The sequence below is a fragment of the Pogona vitticeps genome, chromosome 8, assembly GCF_051106095.1.
Source record: "Pogona vitticeps strain Pit_001003342236 chromosome 8, PviZW2.1, whole genome shotgun sequence".
Classification (NCBI taxonomy): domain Eukaryota; kingdom Metazoa; phylum Chordata; class Lepidosauria; order Squamata; family Agamidae; genus Pogona; species Pogona vitticeps.
This window is the reverse complement of record NC_135790.1, coordinates 10,745,944-10,767,556: the sequence shown is the minus strand read 5'-3', so window position 1 is coordinate 10,767,556 and position 21,613 is coordinate 10,745,944. Positions and strand designations below refer to the sequence as shown.

The following is a 21,613-nucleotide window of genomic DNA, read 5'->3' as shown; positions in this document are numbered from 1 at the left end:
GAGCTGAAGCTGGCTCAAAGCAACAAAAAAGCATTCTTCAGGTATGTGTGTAGCAAAAGACAAAGAAAAGAAATAGTGGCTCAGCAACTCAATGGAGATGGAAAAATGGCAACAGAAGACAAAGCTATTTTAGCTCAGTATTTTTCCAAAGGACTATGACCTTCCAGACAAATGTGAAGTGCAGGTGGAGGGGACAAGACTGCAGCTGGAGATCGATAAACAAATAGTCAAGGAATATCTTATTAGCATGAATAAGTTCAAATCTCCAAGGCCGAAGGAACTGCATTCAAGTGTATTGAAGGAAGTGGCTGAAGAACTCTCAGAAGCAACATCCCTTATTTCTTGAAATCATGGGAAATGGGTGAGGTGCCAGACGATTGGGGGAGGACTAATGTTGTCCCTAACTGCCAAAATGGCAAAAGGGAGGAACCCGGGAACTACAGAACACTCAGACTGACATCAATCCCAGGGAAAATTCTGGAATAAATTATAAAGCAGTCATCATGCAAACACCTAGAAAACAATACAGGAATAATTAGAAGCCAACACGGATTTGTCAAGAACTAATCCTGCCAGACTAATCTGATCTCGTTGTTTGATTGGGTAACCTCCCTGATAGGCAGAGAGAATGCTGTATATCTTGATTTCAGCAACGCTTTAGACAAAGTGCCCCATGATATTCTGATTAGCAAGTTAACTAGGTGTGGGCTGGATATAACAGCTGTCAGGTGGAAACACAGTTGGCTATAGAATCATACTCAGAGAGTGATGATGAATGGCTCCTTCCCAAACTGGAAGGAGGTAACAAGTGACGTACACCAGAGTTCAGTCCTGAGGCCAGTACCATACAATATTTTCATTAATGGCCTGAATCAGGGGATATAGGGAATGCTAATCAAATTTGTGGATGACACAAAATTGGGTGGAACAGCTAATACCCTGGAAGACAGAAACAAAATTCAAAATGATCTAAGCTTGACTACTGGACTGAAAACAACAAAATGAAATTCAACAGGGATAAGTGCAAAGTACTGCACCTCAGAAAAAGAAACCAATTGCATAGTTACAAGATGGGGGATAGCGGGTTCATCAATACTGTGAGTGAGAAGGATCTTGGAGTCATTGTAGATCACAAGCTGAATATGAGCCAACAGTGTGATGTGGCTTTAAAAAAGGCATATGCTATTTTAGGCTGTATTAACAGACGTATTGTCTCCAAATCCCCTGAGGTCATAGTTCCCCTCAATTCAGCACTGGTTAGGCCTCATTTTGAGTACTGTGTCCAATTACAGACACTGCACTTCAAGAAGCATGCCAACAAATTGGAACAAGTTCAGAAGAGGGCAACAAGGATGATCAGGGGGCTGGAAACCAAGCCTTATGAGGAAAGGCTGAAAGAATTGGGCATGTTTAGCCTTGAGAAAAGAAGACTGAGGTTAGATAGGATAGCACTTTTCAAATACTCAAAAGGCTATCATCATACAGAGGAGCGATAGGATCTGTTCTCAATCAACCCAGAGTACAACAATGGGTTCAAGTTACAGGGAGACAGATTTTGGTTGAATATCAGGAGAAACTTCCTAACTGTTACAGCAGTACAGCAATGGAGCCAATTACCTCAAGAGATGGTGAGTGCTCCAACACTGGAGGCATTCAAGAGAAATTCAGACAACCACCTGGCAGAGATCCTTTGATTTATAGTCCTGCACTAAGCAGTGGATTGGGCTCGATGGCCTTATAGGCTCCTTCCAACTTCATGATTCTATGTCCAATGCCACCCACAGCCTGAATATTTCAAGAAATCATTGATTCTGGCAGGGGAAAGGAATATTTCGCCCATTGGCCTAATGTAGCCTATAGAGAATTCCAATCCAGCCCAAAGAATGTCCAGGGGATAACCCTCCCCGAAATTCCTCCATGAAGCCCCACCATATGGCATGAGAGAAATTCCTATGAGTACTTCGAGTTTTTCAAACTGAAAAGTCAAGTTAAGATTTTTCCAGGCACTGAGAACTCATAAGAATTAGCCAACTCTTTTCCCTAATGGTGGCCTCAAAGTCTCCTTTCATGGACACTTTCCATGGAACAAGTCAGCTTTTCCTCCCATCTGTGTTGAAACTGAAATCAACTTCATTTCTGCCCCTTTGCCCTCAGCATCCCACCCCTCCTGGCTGTCCCAGTCTGAGACTAGAGATGATCAATCTTAACTTTTGTTATGAATAGTAGTGTGATATCATATGTCACTAAAATAATTAAATAAGTAGGCAAGGCCTGCTGGGAGCGCCGACCCCCCTCCTCTGCGCCTGCGCCGCACCCGCCCGCCCTTTCCCCCTCCTTTCTGGCCGGGAATAGAACTCAGAGCATCCCACTGATTGTTTGGAGAGCCTGACAGACAGAAGAATGGCTGCATAATTAATTTGCTGGAATCACATTTGGTGACTTCCAGTATCTAGTTCCCTTCTTCAACTATAGTTCCCAGATCAAAAAAATAGCATGAAGACAAGCTTACAATCTTGGGCATGGCCAAAAAAAGAGTAGAGAATGGCCAAATAGAGCAGCTGTTTCTTGTGAGCATTTGAACACGAGAAAAGCTGAATGGACCTCATATCTTAGCCAAGCTGATAGAATGCTCTCTGCTGCCCCATTTAAGAAGGCTTTAACAGAATATCGGAAGTCATTATTACCTACAACAGCTAAATGGAGCATTTCTTTTTATATATATACCAAATATATCCCTGCGCATTAGTTCACTGGTTCTTAACCTTGGGTTACTCAGGTGTTTTTGGACTGCAACTCCCAGATGCCTTCACCACCAGCTGTGCTGGCTGGGGTTTCTGGGAGTTGCAGTTCAAAAACATCTGAGTAACAAAGGTTAAGAACCACTGCATTAGTTGACTATTGTTTTGTGCCCCTGGCCTTTCTGATAACATTTGTTTCACCAATGTGTGAAATAAGTCTATGCATTATAGTTACCACGTAACCAGAAAAGTGAATTCCTTAAGGGCTGAAAAGATCTAACTGTCACACCACAAAGTTTTCACAGTCACACCTTCCATAGTTAGCAAAAGAGCCTCCTTTGTTTTGGGGTTGACCTGCAGCGGGTAAGCACAAGTTTCCTTCACTCGGCTGCAAAGATTACAGAACTACATAGTTTGAAATCCACTGTTGTTGACAGATTTCTCCTTCAAAAGACATGCTGTCTGTAGTTGACTCCAGAATAAAGGGAGCAGTTTGGTCTGATCCAGCAGGATGCTTCTTCTCATCTATTCTATGCTGCTGACCCAATGATGCTATGCATGGTTAACCTTGTAGCCAATTCAACTGGGTTCTTTCACTGCTCTTTACCAACTGCATAATGAAATTTCTTGCTCATAATCTGCTTTTTTTTTTTTTTTGGAACCACTTTTACTATACAGCTTGAAGAACTATAACTCTTTCAAATATTTCCTTCCTTTGGGCGTGCTGGCTGGTGTCAGAAGTAGTCATACAGTAATTTGGATTGCACTGGGGTACAGAGGAATGGGGAAGAAAAGCAAGGTTTGATTGGTATCACAGGACGAGAAATAGAAATGCATGTGACAACAATGTTAGCTTTGAAGAGTCATTATTGAGTCTATCTGTATTGGTTCGAGGAAGCCCGATAAGGATCTGACCTCCAGGGTGTTTCTCTGTAAAGCTATCCCTACACATTCCAAGTGGTTATCCATCTCTAGCTTTCTGTGAACCTTCTCTTCTCCTCTTTCCCTCCTCCTTTCTGCATTCATTCCTGGTAAATTTTCACCACAGCCACTGTGAGTCTGCATATTGCATTCCAAGCAAGATTCTTCAGATCACCATGATTCTGCAAAACTGGCTTGGAGGCAGTGGACAGATTTCTAAGGACTGCAGCCAGCCTTTTGTCTACAGGGAGTTAAGTGACTGTAAACAGATATATTAAACACCTTTCTTCTTCACTGAATCTGCCATTGCCATCCTACAAATCAGTTTCTCTGCAAGGATAATGACCACAACATCCTGCCAGATTTTAGGACCTCCTGTATCTTCTCCAGTCCCTGAATTTTTTTAGCATCTAGTCAATCAAGAATTCTTCAGAAGTCAAAAGGTCACCATGCTTCTGACTCTTTAATGATCTGATAAAATTTAACATACAAGTCAGAATTGTGTTTCCTTCCATGCATCACATGATGGCCTTTTGGGTTTTATTAGCATGGAAGCAAAGCTAAGCGTGCTGGAAGGGTAGATCTGCTTGAGATTCTTTAATCTCTTGGGAAGAAGACTTCTTTGCATTCAATAAGATGGGTGCAGCCCTTCCAGAATATAAATCTGGCTCCTGGAACCACAATCACTTGCATTTGTGATTTTTAGGAACTTCTTAATGAGCACCACAAATAAACACTATTCAGTGTTTTTCCTACAAGGAAATGGGCTAGAAGCTTCTTCTTTTCCATTAAAATATTCTAGGAAGGGACAGAATATATTTTAGAGAGAGCCAAATGCCTTCATTTAGGACAGCCACATGTCCTTTTTCACAGAGGATGGTCCTCCATTTAAAGGGTGGCCAGAAACTGAAGGCTTGCCCATTTGAAGAGTTGTCTCATCCAAGGAAGATTTAAAGATAAGGCGGTGTAAGGAGGGAGATATGGGGCCCTAACTTTGCCTACCCACATCTTGCAGCACTGAACCAAGACTAATCAAACATACAACTCACCTGGCTATAGTCTTCCTCATTCAAGTGAATGACAAGAACAGTGTTTTCTTCTGTATTCTTCCCCCTCACCTTGATATATGTCTTCCATTTTGTTGATGTATAAGCAGCCACCCTAAATTAGCTATAGTTCTTTGGCCTATGCAGCTTACAACTATGCAGCTGTATGTGTAAAATAATAATCATGTCATAAAGTCAACCCTGATTTATGGTGACCCTTTTTGGGGGTTTTCTAAGTAGTGAATACTCAGAAGTAGTTTGCCATTCTCTTCCACTGGGGGCTCTGTGGGACTGTGTAGCTTCCCCAAGGCCACACAGGCTGGTTCTACTTGCAGTAGGCACTGTGGGGAATTGATCTCCCAACCTCTGGATCTGCTGCTAGATATCTAAGCCACCAAGGTATCCAGCCAGCTATATGAATATAATTACAGTACCACATAAATAACAACTGTTTGAAGCTGGTCAACGATTTGCAAAAGGAAGGAAAAAAAAATTAAAACTGAGTTTCTAACAATAAACTATAAACTATCAGGAAACCAAGAGAGTTGCCTTTGAGCGCAAACGAAAGACGAGGGTTTGGTTAATTAAGGGTCAGCGTATTGAGCAAGTTAATAACTTCAAATAATTAGGGGTAATTCTACAAGCCACAGGCTCAAGAGTTCAACATAGTAAGTATGCAGCTGATCAAGGAGAAAGGGCCGCAATTAGTATGGTCAAGTTTCACCACTCTCAGGGCGGATTCTTTGTTCCTGCAACTCTTAAACTATATAAGGGTAAGACGCTTGCACAACTGCTGTATGGTACTTTGGGGCCACCTAGTTCACATTTTGCACCCCAAGAAAGGGTACAATCCAAATTCCTAAAAACCATCTTTCAGGTTCCCAGATGTGTCTCAAATGCAAGGATGTTTGAAGGCTGTTCACTGTTGTGGCACTGTGACCAACCATCGGTCTTGAGGTAGTCAGATCAGCCGTCCCTCCACTCTAAATCTGGTGCTGTTGAATGCCAGGTCTCTATCCAACAAATTCCAGATTATCCAATACCTTATTCTGGAGGAGGATGCCAACCTGGCATGCCTAACCGAAACTTGGATGGGCGGAGAAGGGGGTATTCCCCTGACTTTTGCCTGTCCTCCTGGTTATGCAGCCAATTTTGACCCACTCATTACTACGTTTTAGTAGCATCAGATCATAGGCATTTTAGGCTCTTCTGTCAAGCAAACCAGCTAAATTTCAGCAACAAGAACCTTCCCTCTAGCTACAAACTAAATGGTCTTCTAAATATTTTTGGAAGTCTGGATTTTGTATCTCAAAATATGTTCTCCAAAACCCCAGAATTCATTGCTGAGAAATAACGTAGGACCATACATAATCCTACAAAGAAGAAGAAAAAACTTGGACAAGTTAACTTTTTAAAACTCCAGTTCCTAGAATTCCACAGGCTGTATTGGCCCCTTTTTCACTAACTTTAGATATCTTGAGAAACAGAGAAAAATAAGAGTTTTTTTTAATTTTTTACCATATTGGTAACCAACGACAGTAGGGGGGGATCTTGGAACTGTGATTGTAATTAATTAAATTTTAATTAACTTCCAAAATGCTACATATGCTAACCAGAAGCATATATTTACAATGAGTTTTGTGAGAAGATTTTTTAAAAAACAAACAAACAAACCATGAAGTCTGGAGATACCCCATAATTCACAAGGTAACTTACTTTCAAAAAGCTACATTAATCTGTGGGTTTTGAATCAGGTCAGTGTCTATCAACAGGAACAAATTCTTCATGATTTCAGACTTAGTCCTTTAAAGTTCTGCCCACTTGCTCTTCCCTGTCCTGGCTGGGATCAAATAAACTCCCAGCTCTCTTTCCCCAGCCAATGCTGTTTTATGTTTACACCTCCACTGACAGGCAGGAAAAAAAAAACTAACCCTGACAGCCCAATTACAATCTGTGTTCCTCTTCCAAGCACAAAAGGATCTCTAAATGTTCTCTCGGCAAGTCCTTTAAACTCACTGCTCGCTGAGGAGCAGTGACAGGAACGGCATGAGGGCCTTATTAAGGGTGCGAGGAAGATCGCGAGGGTTTGAACACACACACACACACACACACTGTCTTAGAAGCCCAGCCTGAGAAAATTTGGTTGTTGTAATTCCGTTCTGAAACTCCCAATTAGCAAGCAACAGCCTGTCACCAAGCTGTTAACACATGGAGTTTCAGAGAAGGAACAGTACAGAGGAGAGAGAGAGAGAGAGAATGAAACCTGGTTGAGCAGCACAACAAGTACTTTGGATGTCGCAGTAACAAGACTGAATGCATTATATGCCATTCAGTTATACCTATGCTGAATAGGTACAATATGTTCTTTTAAGGCTGTGTCTGAAATTTGTCCCATAGAAGTTTGTCGCCACCTTTGACATACTACTCTGTTGGCTTTCCAGGTCAAGTACAGAGCCATGTTCTCACCAAACATTCTCCATGCCTACAGTGAACACATGGGGAAGGATGAAGCCGTACAGGGTCATTGGCCCACTCCCACGTTGCACACATCTGATATTTGTCTGTTCACCAATATGCTAAGGGAGTTTAAATACATACAGCTGTATGCCATGTAGGAACACCACGTGACTGGGACCCCTGAGGCTCCTAATCCCACAGACTGCCTACCACCACTACCCCGTCCACCATTTGGATAAAGGATTTGCTGCAGTGACAGAACATATATATTTTCCATGCAAAAGGATCTAGTTTCAATTCCTGACATCTCCGTATTGGGCTAGAACAACGCCCATTCAGCACCTACACACAGCAAGCCCAGAAACACTGGCTGATTATAGAAAAAGATGCAAGCAACTCATCGAATCTTCTAATTCCTAGGCAATCGAGGCAAACATTGCAACAGCTGTGATAGCTTTCTGCATTTGCAACTATGAGACAATTAGCTCAAAAATAATATTTATTTATTTGTTCGATTTATATCCCGCCCATCTGGTATATTCTACCACTCTGGGCGGCTTACAGAATATCAAAACAATTTAAAAAACATAAAAACATTAGCATACAACAATAACAAATAGTGCAGGAATAAATAAATAATAAATAGCAAAGCAAAAGAAATCAGTAGTTGACAGGAGGGAAGGCCTGGATGTATATCCATGTTTTCAGCTGGCATTTGAAAGTACCCAGCGTAGGGGCCTCGCGAATCTCCGGAGGAAGGTTGTTCCAAAGGCGGGGAGCCACCGCCGAGAAGGCCCGGCTTCGAGTCTTTTCCCTCCAGGCCTCCCTCGGCGTCAGGCTCCTCAGCCTCACCTCCTGACTCGTGCAGGTGATCTGAGTAGATCTTGGTGGGAGCAGGCGCTCCTGAAGAATATTTTAATTTAAGATTCTTTAATCCTCATGAATACAAATCATTTGTTGGACTGACGGCTTTTTTGTGGTCTTTGGGCGTTGTTGTCATGTGTTCCTGCACATCAGAATGTACCTTTACGCCACTGGAGCTAATTTGGGTAAGTCAGTAGATGGGAGAGGGGAAAAGAGAATACAGAAAAGAAAGATGAGGAGAAGACACACTTGGAAAATAAGAGGAGAGTTATTAGCTCATAAAATGCCTTTAACATTTTAAAAAGCAGACACAATCTCCATTTGATTTTTGACTCTAAAACTCAGGCGACTATTGGAAAAACACTTGGAATCGATCAAAAGTGACAGGAACCACCAACTGCAAACAGCCAGAGGGGCTGAAAAAGACTGGCTGATCAGCTGCAAGTCAGTCACACAGCTTCAGACAGTCTTGTATGCATCATACACAAAGAATGTGCAATCTTTTGATTTCCACATGACATTTCCCCTCTAGCAATGAAAATAAGAGCACTGCATTCATGCTTACAGAGAAACTGGAAGGTTGGCTGGGGCAATGATTTTATGCACCCTTCATCTATCGTATTTCCCAAGGCTACGAGTAGACTCAGCCCAGAATAAAAATGCCTTCATTCTTTTCACTCACCACTGTGCTTGATACAAGTAACAGTTCTAAGAAATAGCACAAAAACATGCAAAGAACAAATGTCTCACTTATCAATGGTCCTGATGAGTGAGAACTCATTGTTCTACATCAAATTCTTGGGAAATTTGCACTCTTGTCATCTCAAAGTCTCCCTGCTTATTTAACTTATATGCAGAATACATCACGCGAAAGGCTGGACTGGATGACTCCCAAACTGGAATTAAGATTGCAGGAAGAAATATCAACAACCTCCGATATGCAGATGATACCACTCTAATGGCAGAAAGTGAGGAGGAATTAAAGAACCTCTTAATGAGGGTGAAAGAGGACAGCACCAAAAATGGTCTGAAGCTCAACATCAAAAAAAAAAAAAAAAAAAAAACCATGAAGATCATGGCAACTGGTCCCATCACCTCCTGGCCAATAGAAGGGGAAGATATGGAGGCAGTGACAGATTTTACTTTCTTGGGCTCCGTGATCACTGCAGATGGTGACAGCAGCCATGAAATTAAAAGACGCCAGCTTCTTGGGAGGAAAGCCATGACAAACCTAGACAGCATCTTAAAAAGCAGAGTCATCACCTTGCCGACAAAGGTCCACATAATCAAAGTTATGGAAGGCTGACCACCAAAGAATTGAGGCTTTTGAATTGTGGTGCTGGAGGAGACTCTTGAGAGTCCCCTGGACTGCAGGGAGAACAAACCTATCCATTTTGAAGGAAATCAAACCTGAGTGCTCACTGGAAGGACAGATCTTGAAGCTGAGGCTCCAAAACTTTGGCCATATCATGAGAAGACTTCCTGGAAATGACCCTGATGTTGGGAAAATGTGAAGACAAGAGGAGAAGGGGAAGACAGAGGATGAGATGGATGGACAGTGTCACCGAAGCTACCAACATGAATTTGACCCAACTCCAGGAGGCAGTGGAAGACGGGAGGGCTTGGCATGCTCTGGCCCATGAGGTCATGAAGAGTCGGACACAACTTAACAACTAAACAACAACATACATCTCAAAGTAGCCAAGAAGGATAACTATAAATGCAACTAGCTGAAAACTAACAAACCTATGGCAACACCGAAGGCAGTAACTTTGCGTAACTCAACCTGCTTCCTGTACCGACTCATCTGTGGTCCATCATTACTACTTGTGTCATAGTCTACTTATGAAAAGTGTTCTGCTCACAAGTAACTCTTTACCCAAGAAGACAATCTTTATCAGGCAGGCATGTCTACTGATGGCCAGGTAGTCCTGCATTGTTAGATAGATATATATATACTATCTAGGGCTAGGAGGTCACTTAGTATCTCCCTCAAAGCCAAAAACATCGTTAGACATGTTTAATGAACATTAAAAATCTGTCTTATACTGTACTGTCTATGTCTAGAGATGGTCAACTGTGACTGCCAGTAATTCTCCAAAGTTTCATAGGGGTTATTTCCTAGCCTTACCAAGAGCCTCCTGATATTCCCTGGTGGTCTCCCAGTATTTACTAACCAGGACCATCCCTGATTAACTTCCAAAATAAGATGAAATTGGATGGGTTTGGGGTAGTACGTTGGCATGTAAGGTTTAATTGCCTGTTCTTCCAAACCCCACAGATCCCTGGATCAGCCTTAAGGTCCCATGCCATACACTGCTTCTCTGTGATGTTTGGTTATGAGAACTCCAGGTCATCCTCTGATTAAGATTTTTTTTTCCAACAGGAAAAGGTTATTCTCAGATCATGAAGATCTCATTTGTGGAGGTGGAAGACAGAAGTTGAAATAAGAACAATGTATTCAAAAATTGATAAGATATTCTACATACTGAATAAACACATAAAAACATGCAGCTTGCAGAAATAATAAAGCATACATGACTATCACTTCACTTCACAATTGCAATCCAGCCATCTTTAGAACCAAGACTGGAAGTCTGGGCAATGGCTTCTGGAAAATTACCTTGTCTGGTTCAAACACACATTTTTTCCCTCCTTCTTATATTGTGCTTACTTTTAGAAGCTTTAAAAGACTGGAGTTCACATTATTAAGAAATAACAGCCAGTGTTAGTGATGGAGAAGTTGTTTATCAGTACTAGTAGCAAGTTTGTATTAGATTTTCTTCAAGAACCACAAGAGGATCTCATCTGTTACTGCTTACTCTATCCATTTTCCTTCAAACTGTTCCTATGGGGTGTTTTTCTAAAACCTCAGGACCTACCACAAATTGATTATATCCAGGTGCAGAAAGCTTGTTGCTTAACACCCTCTTCGGTGGCAACTGACACAACCAATATGTTGTTTGATTTGAAAGGATATGCCATTTTAATGAATGTCTTTCTCCACTTGTGCTCCACTTGCAGTTCAACAGGATGCTTCTGACTTCTAAGGTTGTCCCTCAACTCTGTTCTTGGCATACCTCTTTCTAAACACTTGACCCTCCAAAATTAAGAAGATGTCTTTCCTTTTCCATGTTCGGATGTCCAATCTACTTTGTGAATTAGATCTTTTCTGATTTCCATTGCTTCCATTATGCTGCAGTTTAGCCATGCTAAACTGCATCTTTTAGATTTCTTAGTTCTTTTCTAAAAAAATTGCAGTGTCCATATCTTTTGCTTTAATTTATAGCCTATATATTTTCTTTGCAAGATAAGTTAATAGTACTATCTATGCCGCTTTCTGTTGTTGTTGGGTTTTTTAAAACAACAACAACAACAACTTTTCTTTTAACATTTTAAATCTTGTCTATTATTTGGGCAACCAGTTATTGCAACTAGTGTATTTTGGTATTTGAGAATTCCTTCTTTTTTAATTTAGTTCATCTTGATGAGTGTGCAGTGGATCAGTGGATGTTCTGATGTTTACTGAAATTTATGGTTTATGCATGCAGTAGAATGAACTGATAGAATCCTGAGATAATGGGGTGGAATATTCACCTTATATTTTCCCCACACTTCCAAATGTGGATGCAAGTGCTGAATCCTCAAATTCCCAACAAGAAACAAAACTAGGGGAGGGGGAATAATATTTCTCAGACATTTCATGGCCTTTTTTTTTTCTTGGAAGAAACCTCAGTTGTTATAATTCCTACACAAAGTGACATCTTTCCTCTGCCTCTGGAGCTGGGGGACTGCCTTGATCCCACTTTGATCCTTTCCCTCCCACAGGGGCATAGGAAGAGGAGGGAAAGGATGAAAGCAGGACCAAAGAGATCTCCCAGCCCCACCGTCTTTGCACCATCTTTCCCTCCTCTTCCTATGCCCCTGTGATGCAGGGAAGGAGAACGTACAGGAATGGAAACTCCACTGTTCTCTCACATTTGCGTGCGGGGAAAACAACATGGGTTTTGGGGAGGGGGAGATGGCATGAAGAAATTATCGGAGAAGCACATCTTGTGTAGACAGAAGGCCACTCTCTAACATTCAACCACATGATTGGACCGGAGAGGAATCCAGCCCCTGGGATCAGTGAGAAGTCTACCCATTCAATTACTCTGGTCTCAACATATGTTGATACCAGGCAAAGGGCTAGAGGGAGCAGTTCTGCTCATTTACTCAGTGAATACATGAGGAAGGTCACCGGAAAACTTGTTACTACAGCTGTTTATTTTTTCCGCAAATATACTTCTAATTTCAGTGGGTTAATGTAATGATTATATAAGCAACTCCAACCATTACTGCTTGGATTAACTTGTAAACTCTCCTCACCATTTGTTTCTCTAAGCAAGTATTACATAAACTCATCCTTCGGCTCCTTTCCCAAGCTAATATATATCCTAGACCAGCTTCCTTCCCCTGTGTAATAATGTCTGCTATAAACGTGGTAATACACATCTCCGTTTTTCCAACATTATAACTTTACACTGGAAAATATCTCGGAGTACCAACCCTGTTCATCTTAACCACTCTAACAAGTAAAAGTCAAGACAATACTCGACAATACTCAAGCAACGAGAGTCCGTAATCTCCCATTAAAGCTGAAGCTGGGTATACGATTTCATTTGATTGCATAAAATGCAATCCTAAGAAGGTTTGTTTTGAGTGGTTGATAATGGATTGTGATCAATTACACTTTTTCAGGTTTGTTAGGCAAAGAATGTACCTCTTGGGCTTGTAAAAGAATATGAATAGAGTTTATGGAACTTGAAGTTGAGTCCCCAGCAAAGCATAAGACGGTTGAGGAAGGTTGAGGCAGTTGTCCGTGGTATGAAAATAGGCAGTTTGCAAGGTTGCCACTATTTTCATCTGTGAAATTTCAAAGAATATGGAGTCTACCACCTCATTTCCTTGCATTTTTAGATTAGCCCTTATTAAATCTGATCTCAGCTGTTCTTACTTATTTAGATTATTCTTTTGCTTTGCAGCCGATCACTAAGATAGCCCTTATCCTTCTAAATTCTTTCCATTTGTGTTTTTTATGCTGCTGTCAACCTCACTAACAAAACTATCCTATAGCCCTACAATCAACAGATTTTTTTAAAAAAACTGTTCGTTTGTCTATAGTTTGCAAGAAGGCCTTTATCGATGTTTTACTTTTGCAGTTCTAGCAATATGTGCAGCTGGAACAACAATATACCCAAAGTGAACAACTGGCTACACAGATCAGCAAAGGTTAGGCTTCTTGAACTATGGTTTGCACTTCAATGAAGAGCATCTCCTGGCAAGAAATGGGTTGCACCTCCTAAGAGACATGTTTGCTAGGAGTCTTCAGCAAACACAGAAGGGCTATAAACTGAACCCTGCCAAGGAGGAAAACGGTATTCCAGTGGCCAGAGAGAATAAGGGGAATAAGTGCTGGACCAGAAACTGGGGCGGTGGAACACTTGGACGATGGTCGCCTAAATCAGAATACTCAGCATTCAAAGAGGGCAGATATAGCAGTCATAGGGAAAATTCAGCTATGTTGTACAATTACATTTGTATCATGTTCAAGCACTACTCTGGGTGGCTAACAGCAATTTATTTATTTATTTATTTATTTATTTATTTATTTATTTATTTATTTATTTATTTATTTATTTATTTATTTATTTATTTATTTTATATCCCGCCTATCTGAATCACATAGGACGACTCTAGGCGGCTAATTAAATACACAACTACCAACTCCAGCCCACAAGAGCATAAATAATGAGATCCAGATTAAAGCAGTAATAACTAGAAATGGGCATTTATCATGGTTTGGCTGTTTGGCATAATTAATCAGATTGAGCCCACAGGTGGGCACCCCACATTCTGCATCCTGCTTCCCTCCTGCAAGTGCCCACTCAGAGGAGAAGTCAGGGTGGGAAGCCCACAGTGCTTCTTCTGACTGGATGCACATGGGGGGAGGTGGGGTGTGAAATCCAGGGCAACTGCACACCTGTGGGCTGGATATGCCAAACCATGCTGAACTGCCGAAGCACAGTAAGTGGCCATCTCTAATAACAATACAATATCAGCAACAAATTTGGCATAATTTGTAGCAGACAGTCTGCTCTTCATCTACACCATATTTAGCGAACTTTGGGCAATTAGTTTTTTGTTACAATTTTTTAAAAGTAAAACTGTCCTCCCTATCTTTAGAAAGAGGTGAGGCTAAATGTCCCTTGATTTCATATACATTAATATACCTCGCTAGACGACGACCCCACTAAACGATGAATCCGCATAAGAATGACTTTTTGCAATCGCTATAGCGATTTGCAAAACAGTCATACCAATGGGCAATTTTCGCTTGACGATGATTTGGTCTGTGCTTCGCAAACTGTTTGTTCACAAGACAACAATTTCTACAGCTGATCGGCAGCTTCGCAAAATGGCTGTCCTGTGTTTTCCGGACCCATGCTTTGCAGGACAGCCATTTTTACAGCTGATAGGTGCTTCACAAAATGGCTACGCTATGGGCAATCTTCGCAAAATGACGAGGTATTTTCCCCATTGGAACGCATTAAACAGGTTTCAATGCATTCCAATGGGGAAATGGTTTTTGCATGACGATGATTTCGCTAAACAGCGATTTCTATGGGACAGATTATCATTGTCATGCGGGGCACCACTGTATATCATATATATTGAAAAGACCAGTCTTGCTGATTTTGAGGGACAATAATTGGCCCCATCTGCTTTTTTATATGGAAATAATCCAGGCTTCAGGGGCTGTAGTATTGATTCTCAAAAAGGCCTTTCAAAGGCAAAAACGGTGACTTTGTTACTGTTAGCAAAAGCTCTGAAATGAAATATTGCATACATTTGTAGCTTGTGGGAAGAAGGGAGATATTTGGAGAGAAAGGTGACAGACAGAAAAGACAAGTTTTCTTTAAAGAGTTAAAAAAAAACCACAGGTTTCCTTTAAAAAAAGTAATGGAGTGCTAATCCTCCAGAAAGGGGAATATTTTGTCATGAATCTTCAGTCAACATTCTCTCAGGATTTCTGAGACTAATAACTTTTCAAAGCAGAAATCAGCTACACATATTGAGCAACCTTATCGTTTGACCCTGTCAATAAAGACACAAGTACCTGACACGTAGCTAATATTTTAACTCTTTCTTGGGCAAATGGGCTTATTCAAATCATGCTTGCAAAGATATTCTGTGTCTAGTTGTACAAATAGAGACATAAAAAGAATATTGATTTTTAAAGAAAATATAGATATTGAAAATATTTGTTAAACTATATTTGAAAAATACAGAACCAATATTCAGAAGTTAACTCATTTAAGCTGTGAATTTACTTTTTTTTTTTTTTTTTTTTTTTTTTTGCTTTGTGGCTAGGGTTGGTCTAACTTGATGTTAGCAGAACTTTGATGTCTACATTCAGTCAAAGAAGAGCTTTGATGTCCATATCCTGCCATAATGATAGTCTCCATTCCACCTATCTTGTCACTATACAATTGGTTGGTAATAATAATAAAAAAAACCCTCCAGAAATGTGTTATCAAGTCACTTCTCATGTGTGGTGATTATGAGTACAGCATCATCTTAAAATTGCAGAACTGGAAAGGACCCTATAGATCATCACATCCAGCACCTTTCAAGGAATCCAAACCCCCTTCAAAATATTTTGGCACAGAGAGACTGAATCCACATCCTAACTATCCTTGGTTCTGCCCTCCTCTACTAATCATATTACAGATCATGTGATCATCTGGGGTCCTCTAGCACTGGGTAATTCTATACGAGGAAAGTTGCTGCTGGAATTTGTGTGTAGTTTATGTATACTTAAACTTCTGTTTTAAAAAGCCTGAAAATTTGATTCTTTAAAAAAAACCCTCCAGTTTAGGAATGTGGAATATTGTACTTCTGTATCCACAATTCAAAACACCAGGAAATGGCCCAATAGTGCTGCACAATATTGTGTCCTTTTTTGCTAGTAGGAAAAAGGAGGTCAAGCCTGACAGAGCAAAGGGCAGCCTGCATGTTGACAGCAACCATGGCAGCCATCACGATGGTCTATATACAGGTTACCCTCTTGTACGCACTACCTAATGATCAAGTATCCATCCATTTTTCCCACTGGCAACATGGGTATGATATTGTGCAGCAATATTGGGGGATTTCCTGGCATCTTGAATCATGGTGACAGTGGCACAAGATCCCATTTTCATAAACTGGGAGTGGGGGGTTGAAGAATTGATCCTCCCCAATAGGAAACTAATGGGAACTCTTAGTGTAAGTAAATCTTAGGATTCAGTACAGTTCAGTTTATTGTTATGGTCCTTAGACAAATCTTACAGCAAAAATAAACCTTTACAAGTTCCCAGAATTCCAAATAATTCATTAAAAAATTAGCATTAAAATACCATTTTAAATTTAAGATCTACTTACTGTAAAATTTCGAAGACCTGAAATTTCGAAGACCTGTAAAATTTCGAAGACCCACACAGTAACTGGGTACTTGGTAAGTGATCTTGAGGTCTATATCAGAAAGAAGTTTGAATCTGTTTTTTTTTTTTCCTGAATGGCCAGGATTTTGTTTTAATCAGTGGACAAGCGAAGAATATTTGCTTTGTAGTCTCAACCTTCCTTAAGGGACAAAGCCTTTCTTGCCAAGGTGAAGGCTCTTCTAAACCCTTTTGCTCCCAATGATTTTAAACAATTTGCCGGTTTTGTAGAGTTTTTTTTAGGTAAGCCCTTACCATAATATTTTGTATGCTGGGAAGGTAAGTTTGGCATTTTATATCCTCAATTCTCTGCTTAACATTTTTTTTTTTGCCTAATCGAATCCATAAGATAAGAGGGGAAAGGCCAATTTTCAGCAAATAGGTCTGGACAGACTTGACCCAGTTGGACTGTAAATTGTCACAGAGTATCAAAGGGAATAGACTTTGTGGATTTAGATGTCCCTTTAGCCACACATATACGTATAAATAGATAGAATATTGACTCAGGCTTCAACTTCTAGGCAGCACGTTTCCAATCTTATCCTGGCATTTGACACACATCTAGGGACCTGTAAGATAGTACTTTAAAACTTAAATTGGACTCTTTCTTAGCAAAGTGTGCTGCTTATATAGTGCTTTAAGAACTCTCTGGGCGGTTTACAAGTTAATTATGCAGGCTACACATTGCCCCCCCAGCGAGCTGGGTACTCATTTTACCGACCTCAGAAGGATAGAAGGCTGAGTCAACCTTGAGCTGGCTACCTGGCATTGAACCCCAGGTCATGAGCACAGTTTCGGCTGCAGTACAGCAGTTTAACCACTGTGCCACGAGGCTCTTAAGGTGCAAAATGGGAGCTAAGTGGCCCCAGGAATGAACCATGTAACAGTTGGACTAATATCCTGGCCTTATAAAGTGTGAGAGCTGATGGAACAAAGAATCCTCCCTGAGAGCAATGGAATTTTGCTATGCTATTTGCAGATCTTACTCCTTGATCTACCACACATTTACTATGTTGGAGCCTAGAGTCTGAGGCCTGGAAAACTACCCCAAGGTATTTGAAACTGTTAACTTACTCAGTACCACGGCCATTGATTGACCAAGACCTAGTCTTTGGTCTGTGCCCAAAGACAACTGACTATCTTGGTTTTCTGATCGTTGACTGTTAACTCATCTTCACAGTATGAGGAGAGCTTGCCAAAGGCCCTCCTTAAGTCAACAGGGGTTCTTGAGAGTATCACTATATCATCAGTGTATATAGTGATACTGTTACTGTCCTATTATTAAATCTGGGAGGATGGAAATCAGGGATATTAAGCCAGCTAGATAGATTATTTCTATTAAAAAGGAATAGTGATGGTACTAGTAGGCAACCTTCTATACATTTGGATGGGTTCTGGAAGATGTCCTTGTCTACTGCATCTGACTCTCAGATGGGTTTGTTCCTTTATCAGCTCTAGAAGTCTTCTATCAACAGATGAATTTATCAATTATACTAGGGTCACATTCAATTTAAAATCAACAAAGCCATGTAGTGTGAACCTGTTCCCTTAGAGAAGTATTTTTCAATAAGGTGTTGGCACTGATCTCTCACAAATCTCCTTGGCCTAAAACCCATGTTTCTCCTTGATAATATTTTCTTTTTCAAACCAGTCCACAGGTTTGTCCACGAGGTGCCTTGCATATAGCTTATTATAATGTTCATCAAACTAATTGGCCTATCATTTGATGGATCCTCTCTCTCTTTTTTTATCTCTCAGATTTTCCTGAGTTAAAATCTGCTTCAAGCTTTGTGGAAGTTTGAGGAACCCTCTTACCCAGCAACCAACTCTTTCTAACAGTGAAATCGTAATATATCTGTATTTTAAATGTGCGTTTCTGGACTGCATTCAGAGGAGTCAGGTCTTAAGATTCAGTATATGAAAAAAGGGGAAGTTGAAAGTTCAGTGGTACCTCACAAGACAATTATTTATTTATTTATTTATTTATTTATTTATTTATTTATTTATTTATTTATTTATTTATTTATTTATTCATTTCATTTCATTTCATTTCATTTCATTTCATTTCATTTCTATCCCGCCCATCTGGTCTATAAGACCACTCCCGCAAAATGATGAATCTGCATGATGACAAGGTTTTGCAATCGCCATTGTGTTTTGCAAAACAGTGTTTCCTATGGGTGATTTTCGCTGGATGATGTTTCAGTCCGTGCTTCGCAAGACTTTTTTTTTTTGGACTGATGCTTCGCAAGATGACAATTTTTACAGCTGATCGGCGGCTCTGCAAAATGGGTGTTAATCGGGACCGATGCTTTGCAAGACAGCGATTTTTACAGGTGATCGGCATTTCGCAAAATGGCTTCCCTATGGGCGATTTCCACTTAACGACAACTATTTTCCCCATTGGAACTCATTAAACAGATTTCAATGCATTCCAATTGGGAAATGCTTTTCGCAAGACAATGATTTCGCTAAACAGTGATTTCCATGGAACAGATTATCATCGTCTTGCAGGGCACCACTGTAATATAAAGCACATTGTGGCCTCTAAGAAGTGACTGCAATAAACTTAAGGGATGTGCAATCCTAAACAATTCCGAAATGGGAGGAGGGATTAATCATGAAAGAAGAGTACAGACCAGTAGCTGGTATTTATTTGGAGAAAGTTAAAAAGCTCAAGCTCAAAATGAACTCCCAACATGTAAGAGAGGTGGAAAATAACAAAAAGGGAGGTTTCAACTATGATTGGAGCAGGAGCTCTGCTGTAAAGAAAGGATGGAGAAATACTAACAGGTGGCAGAGAGGAGGCAGAACTTCTCAATTTTTTTTCAGGGGATGCAGGACTGGTTGAATCCCTGAATAGTGGAGGCAGGCAAATGTTTCCTTCCCCTTTTCTAAAATGTTTGTTGTATCCATGGTATAGAAGTATATAATAACTATATCCAAGGTCTTCAGACAAAGGCTAGTCTACAGAATCTGGTCTACAGATTCAGCTGCATATCTGCCGTTTTTAAAGGGACAAAGAAAGTCTGGAAATGTGACTCTCTCCTCCTCCATAATGCACTCATTTCACATGTTAGCAAGGTTGTGCTGAAAATCCTACAAGGTAGGCTTCAGCAGTATGTGGATTGAGAATTCCCAGAAGTACAAGCTGGATTCGGAAGAGGCAGAGGAACTAGAGACCAAATTGCTAACATCCATTGGATTATGGACAAAGCCAGAGAGTTCCAGCTACTTCTGCTCCATTGACTAAGCAAAAGCTTTTGACTGTGTGGACCACAGCAAACTATGGCAAGTCCTTAAAGAAATGGGAGTGCCTGACCACCTTATCCATCTCCTGAGAAACCTATACATGGGACAGGAAGCAACAATTAGAAATGGATATGGAACAACTGATTGGTTCTAAATTGGGAAAGGAGTACGACAAGGCTGGATATTGTCTCCCTGCTTATTTAACTTACATGCAGAATACTTCATGCAAAAGGCTGGACTGGAGGAATCCCAAGCCGGATTTAAGATTGCCAGAAGAAATATCAACAGCCTCAGATATGCAGATGATACCACTCTGATGGCAGAAAGTGAGGAGGAATTAAAGAATTTCTTAATGAGGGTGAAAGAGGAGAGTGCAAAAATGGTCTCAAGCTCAACATAAAAAAAAAACTAAGATCATGGCCACTGGTCATCATCTCCTGGGAAATAGAAGGGGATGATATGGAGGCAGTGACAGATTTTACTTTCTTGAGCTCCATGATCACTATAGATGGTGACAGAAGCCACGAAATTAAAATACACCTGCTTCTTGGGAGGAAAGCCATGACAACCTAGACAGCATCTTAAAAAGTAGAGACATCACCTTGCCAACAAAGGTCTGCATAGTCAAAGCTATGGTTTCTCCAGTAGCAATGTATGGAAGTGAGAGCTGGACCATAAAGAAGGCTGACCACCGAAGAATTGATACTTTGAATTGTGGTGCTGGAGGAGACTCTTGAGAATCCCCTGGACTGCAAGCAGAACAAACCTATCCATTCTGAAGGAAATCAAACCTGAGTGCTCACTGGAAGGACAGATCCTGAAGCTGAGGCTCCAATACTTTGGCCATCTCATGAGAAGAGAAGACTCCCTGGAAAGGACCCTGATGTTGGGAAAGTGTGAAGGCAAGAGGAGAAGGGGATGGCACAGGATGAGATGGTTGGACAGTGTCATTGAAGCTACCAACATGAATTTGATCAAACTACGGGAGGCAGTGGAAGACAGGAGGGCCTGGCGTGCTCTGGTCCATGAGGTCACAAAGAGTCGGACATGACTTAACAACTAAACAACAACAATCTCCTCCATAAATATATTTTTAAAAATGCTACTTCTGGTAAAATAATCAATAATCAACTGAAAAACGTCCCTCTGCCACCCCCCTGAACTTTACACCAATTAAATTCAATGTGGTGCACCTGCCTACCATTACAGCGTTTGTAGAGGAGTTCGTCAGAAGACAGATCTGTGGCAATCCTAATTCCTGTGGATAGGAATCTGTAGCCCAACTTCTAAGAGTTAGGACTTCAAAGCCTGGGGCCTGAATGGAAAAATATGCCTGTTTTAGTTTCTCAATATCAAGGAAAAAGAAATAACAAATAGTTGCAAATATGAAAGGAATTTGCTTTTCACTAAAACAATCATATAAAAATGTAGTAAACTAAAATTCTAGCCCATGGCTACTTTCCTCCGAGTCCTCCAGTATAATACTCATATTGACATACATTAGATCATTTAGCTACATTCCACCACCTAACCTCTGTCTTGATGGAAGGGAGGAAGAGTTCAGGAATCCTTTGCCTAGTCATCATGACTTTCAGAAGGCAAGAATAACAACAAAAGATACAATTTGTGATGATGGTGCATGCCACAACCTGGGCAATGCACCAGCAATTATTCTGAGCCAAAGAACCATAAACATATATATGTAGCTGAAATCCAGTATTAAGTAGCAAACAGAGTAGGTCCATCGAATCAGTGGAAATTTGATGAGTCAAGTTCCACTGGCCCTACTCTACTTGTTACCTACTACTGGATT

General features: G+C 40.6%; 1 long non-coding RNA gene across 1 annotated transcript; it reads right to left on the bottom strand.

Moving 5' to 3' along the window:
• Window positions 1–3,519: 3,519 nt before the first annotated feature.
• Window positions 3,520–21,324, bottom strand: LOC144584182 (uncharacterized). The gene is made up of 2 exons (XR_013538278.1): window positions 21,002–21,324; window positions 3,520–8,202 (listed from the first exon to the last, which is right to left on the bottom strand). It is a non-coding gene; the product is annotated as an uncharacterized LOC144584182 (long non-coding RNA).
• Window positions 21,325–21,613: the final 289 nt, after the last annotated feature.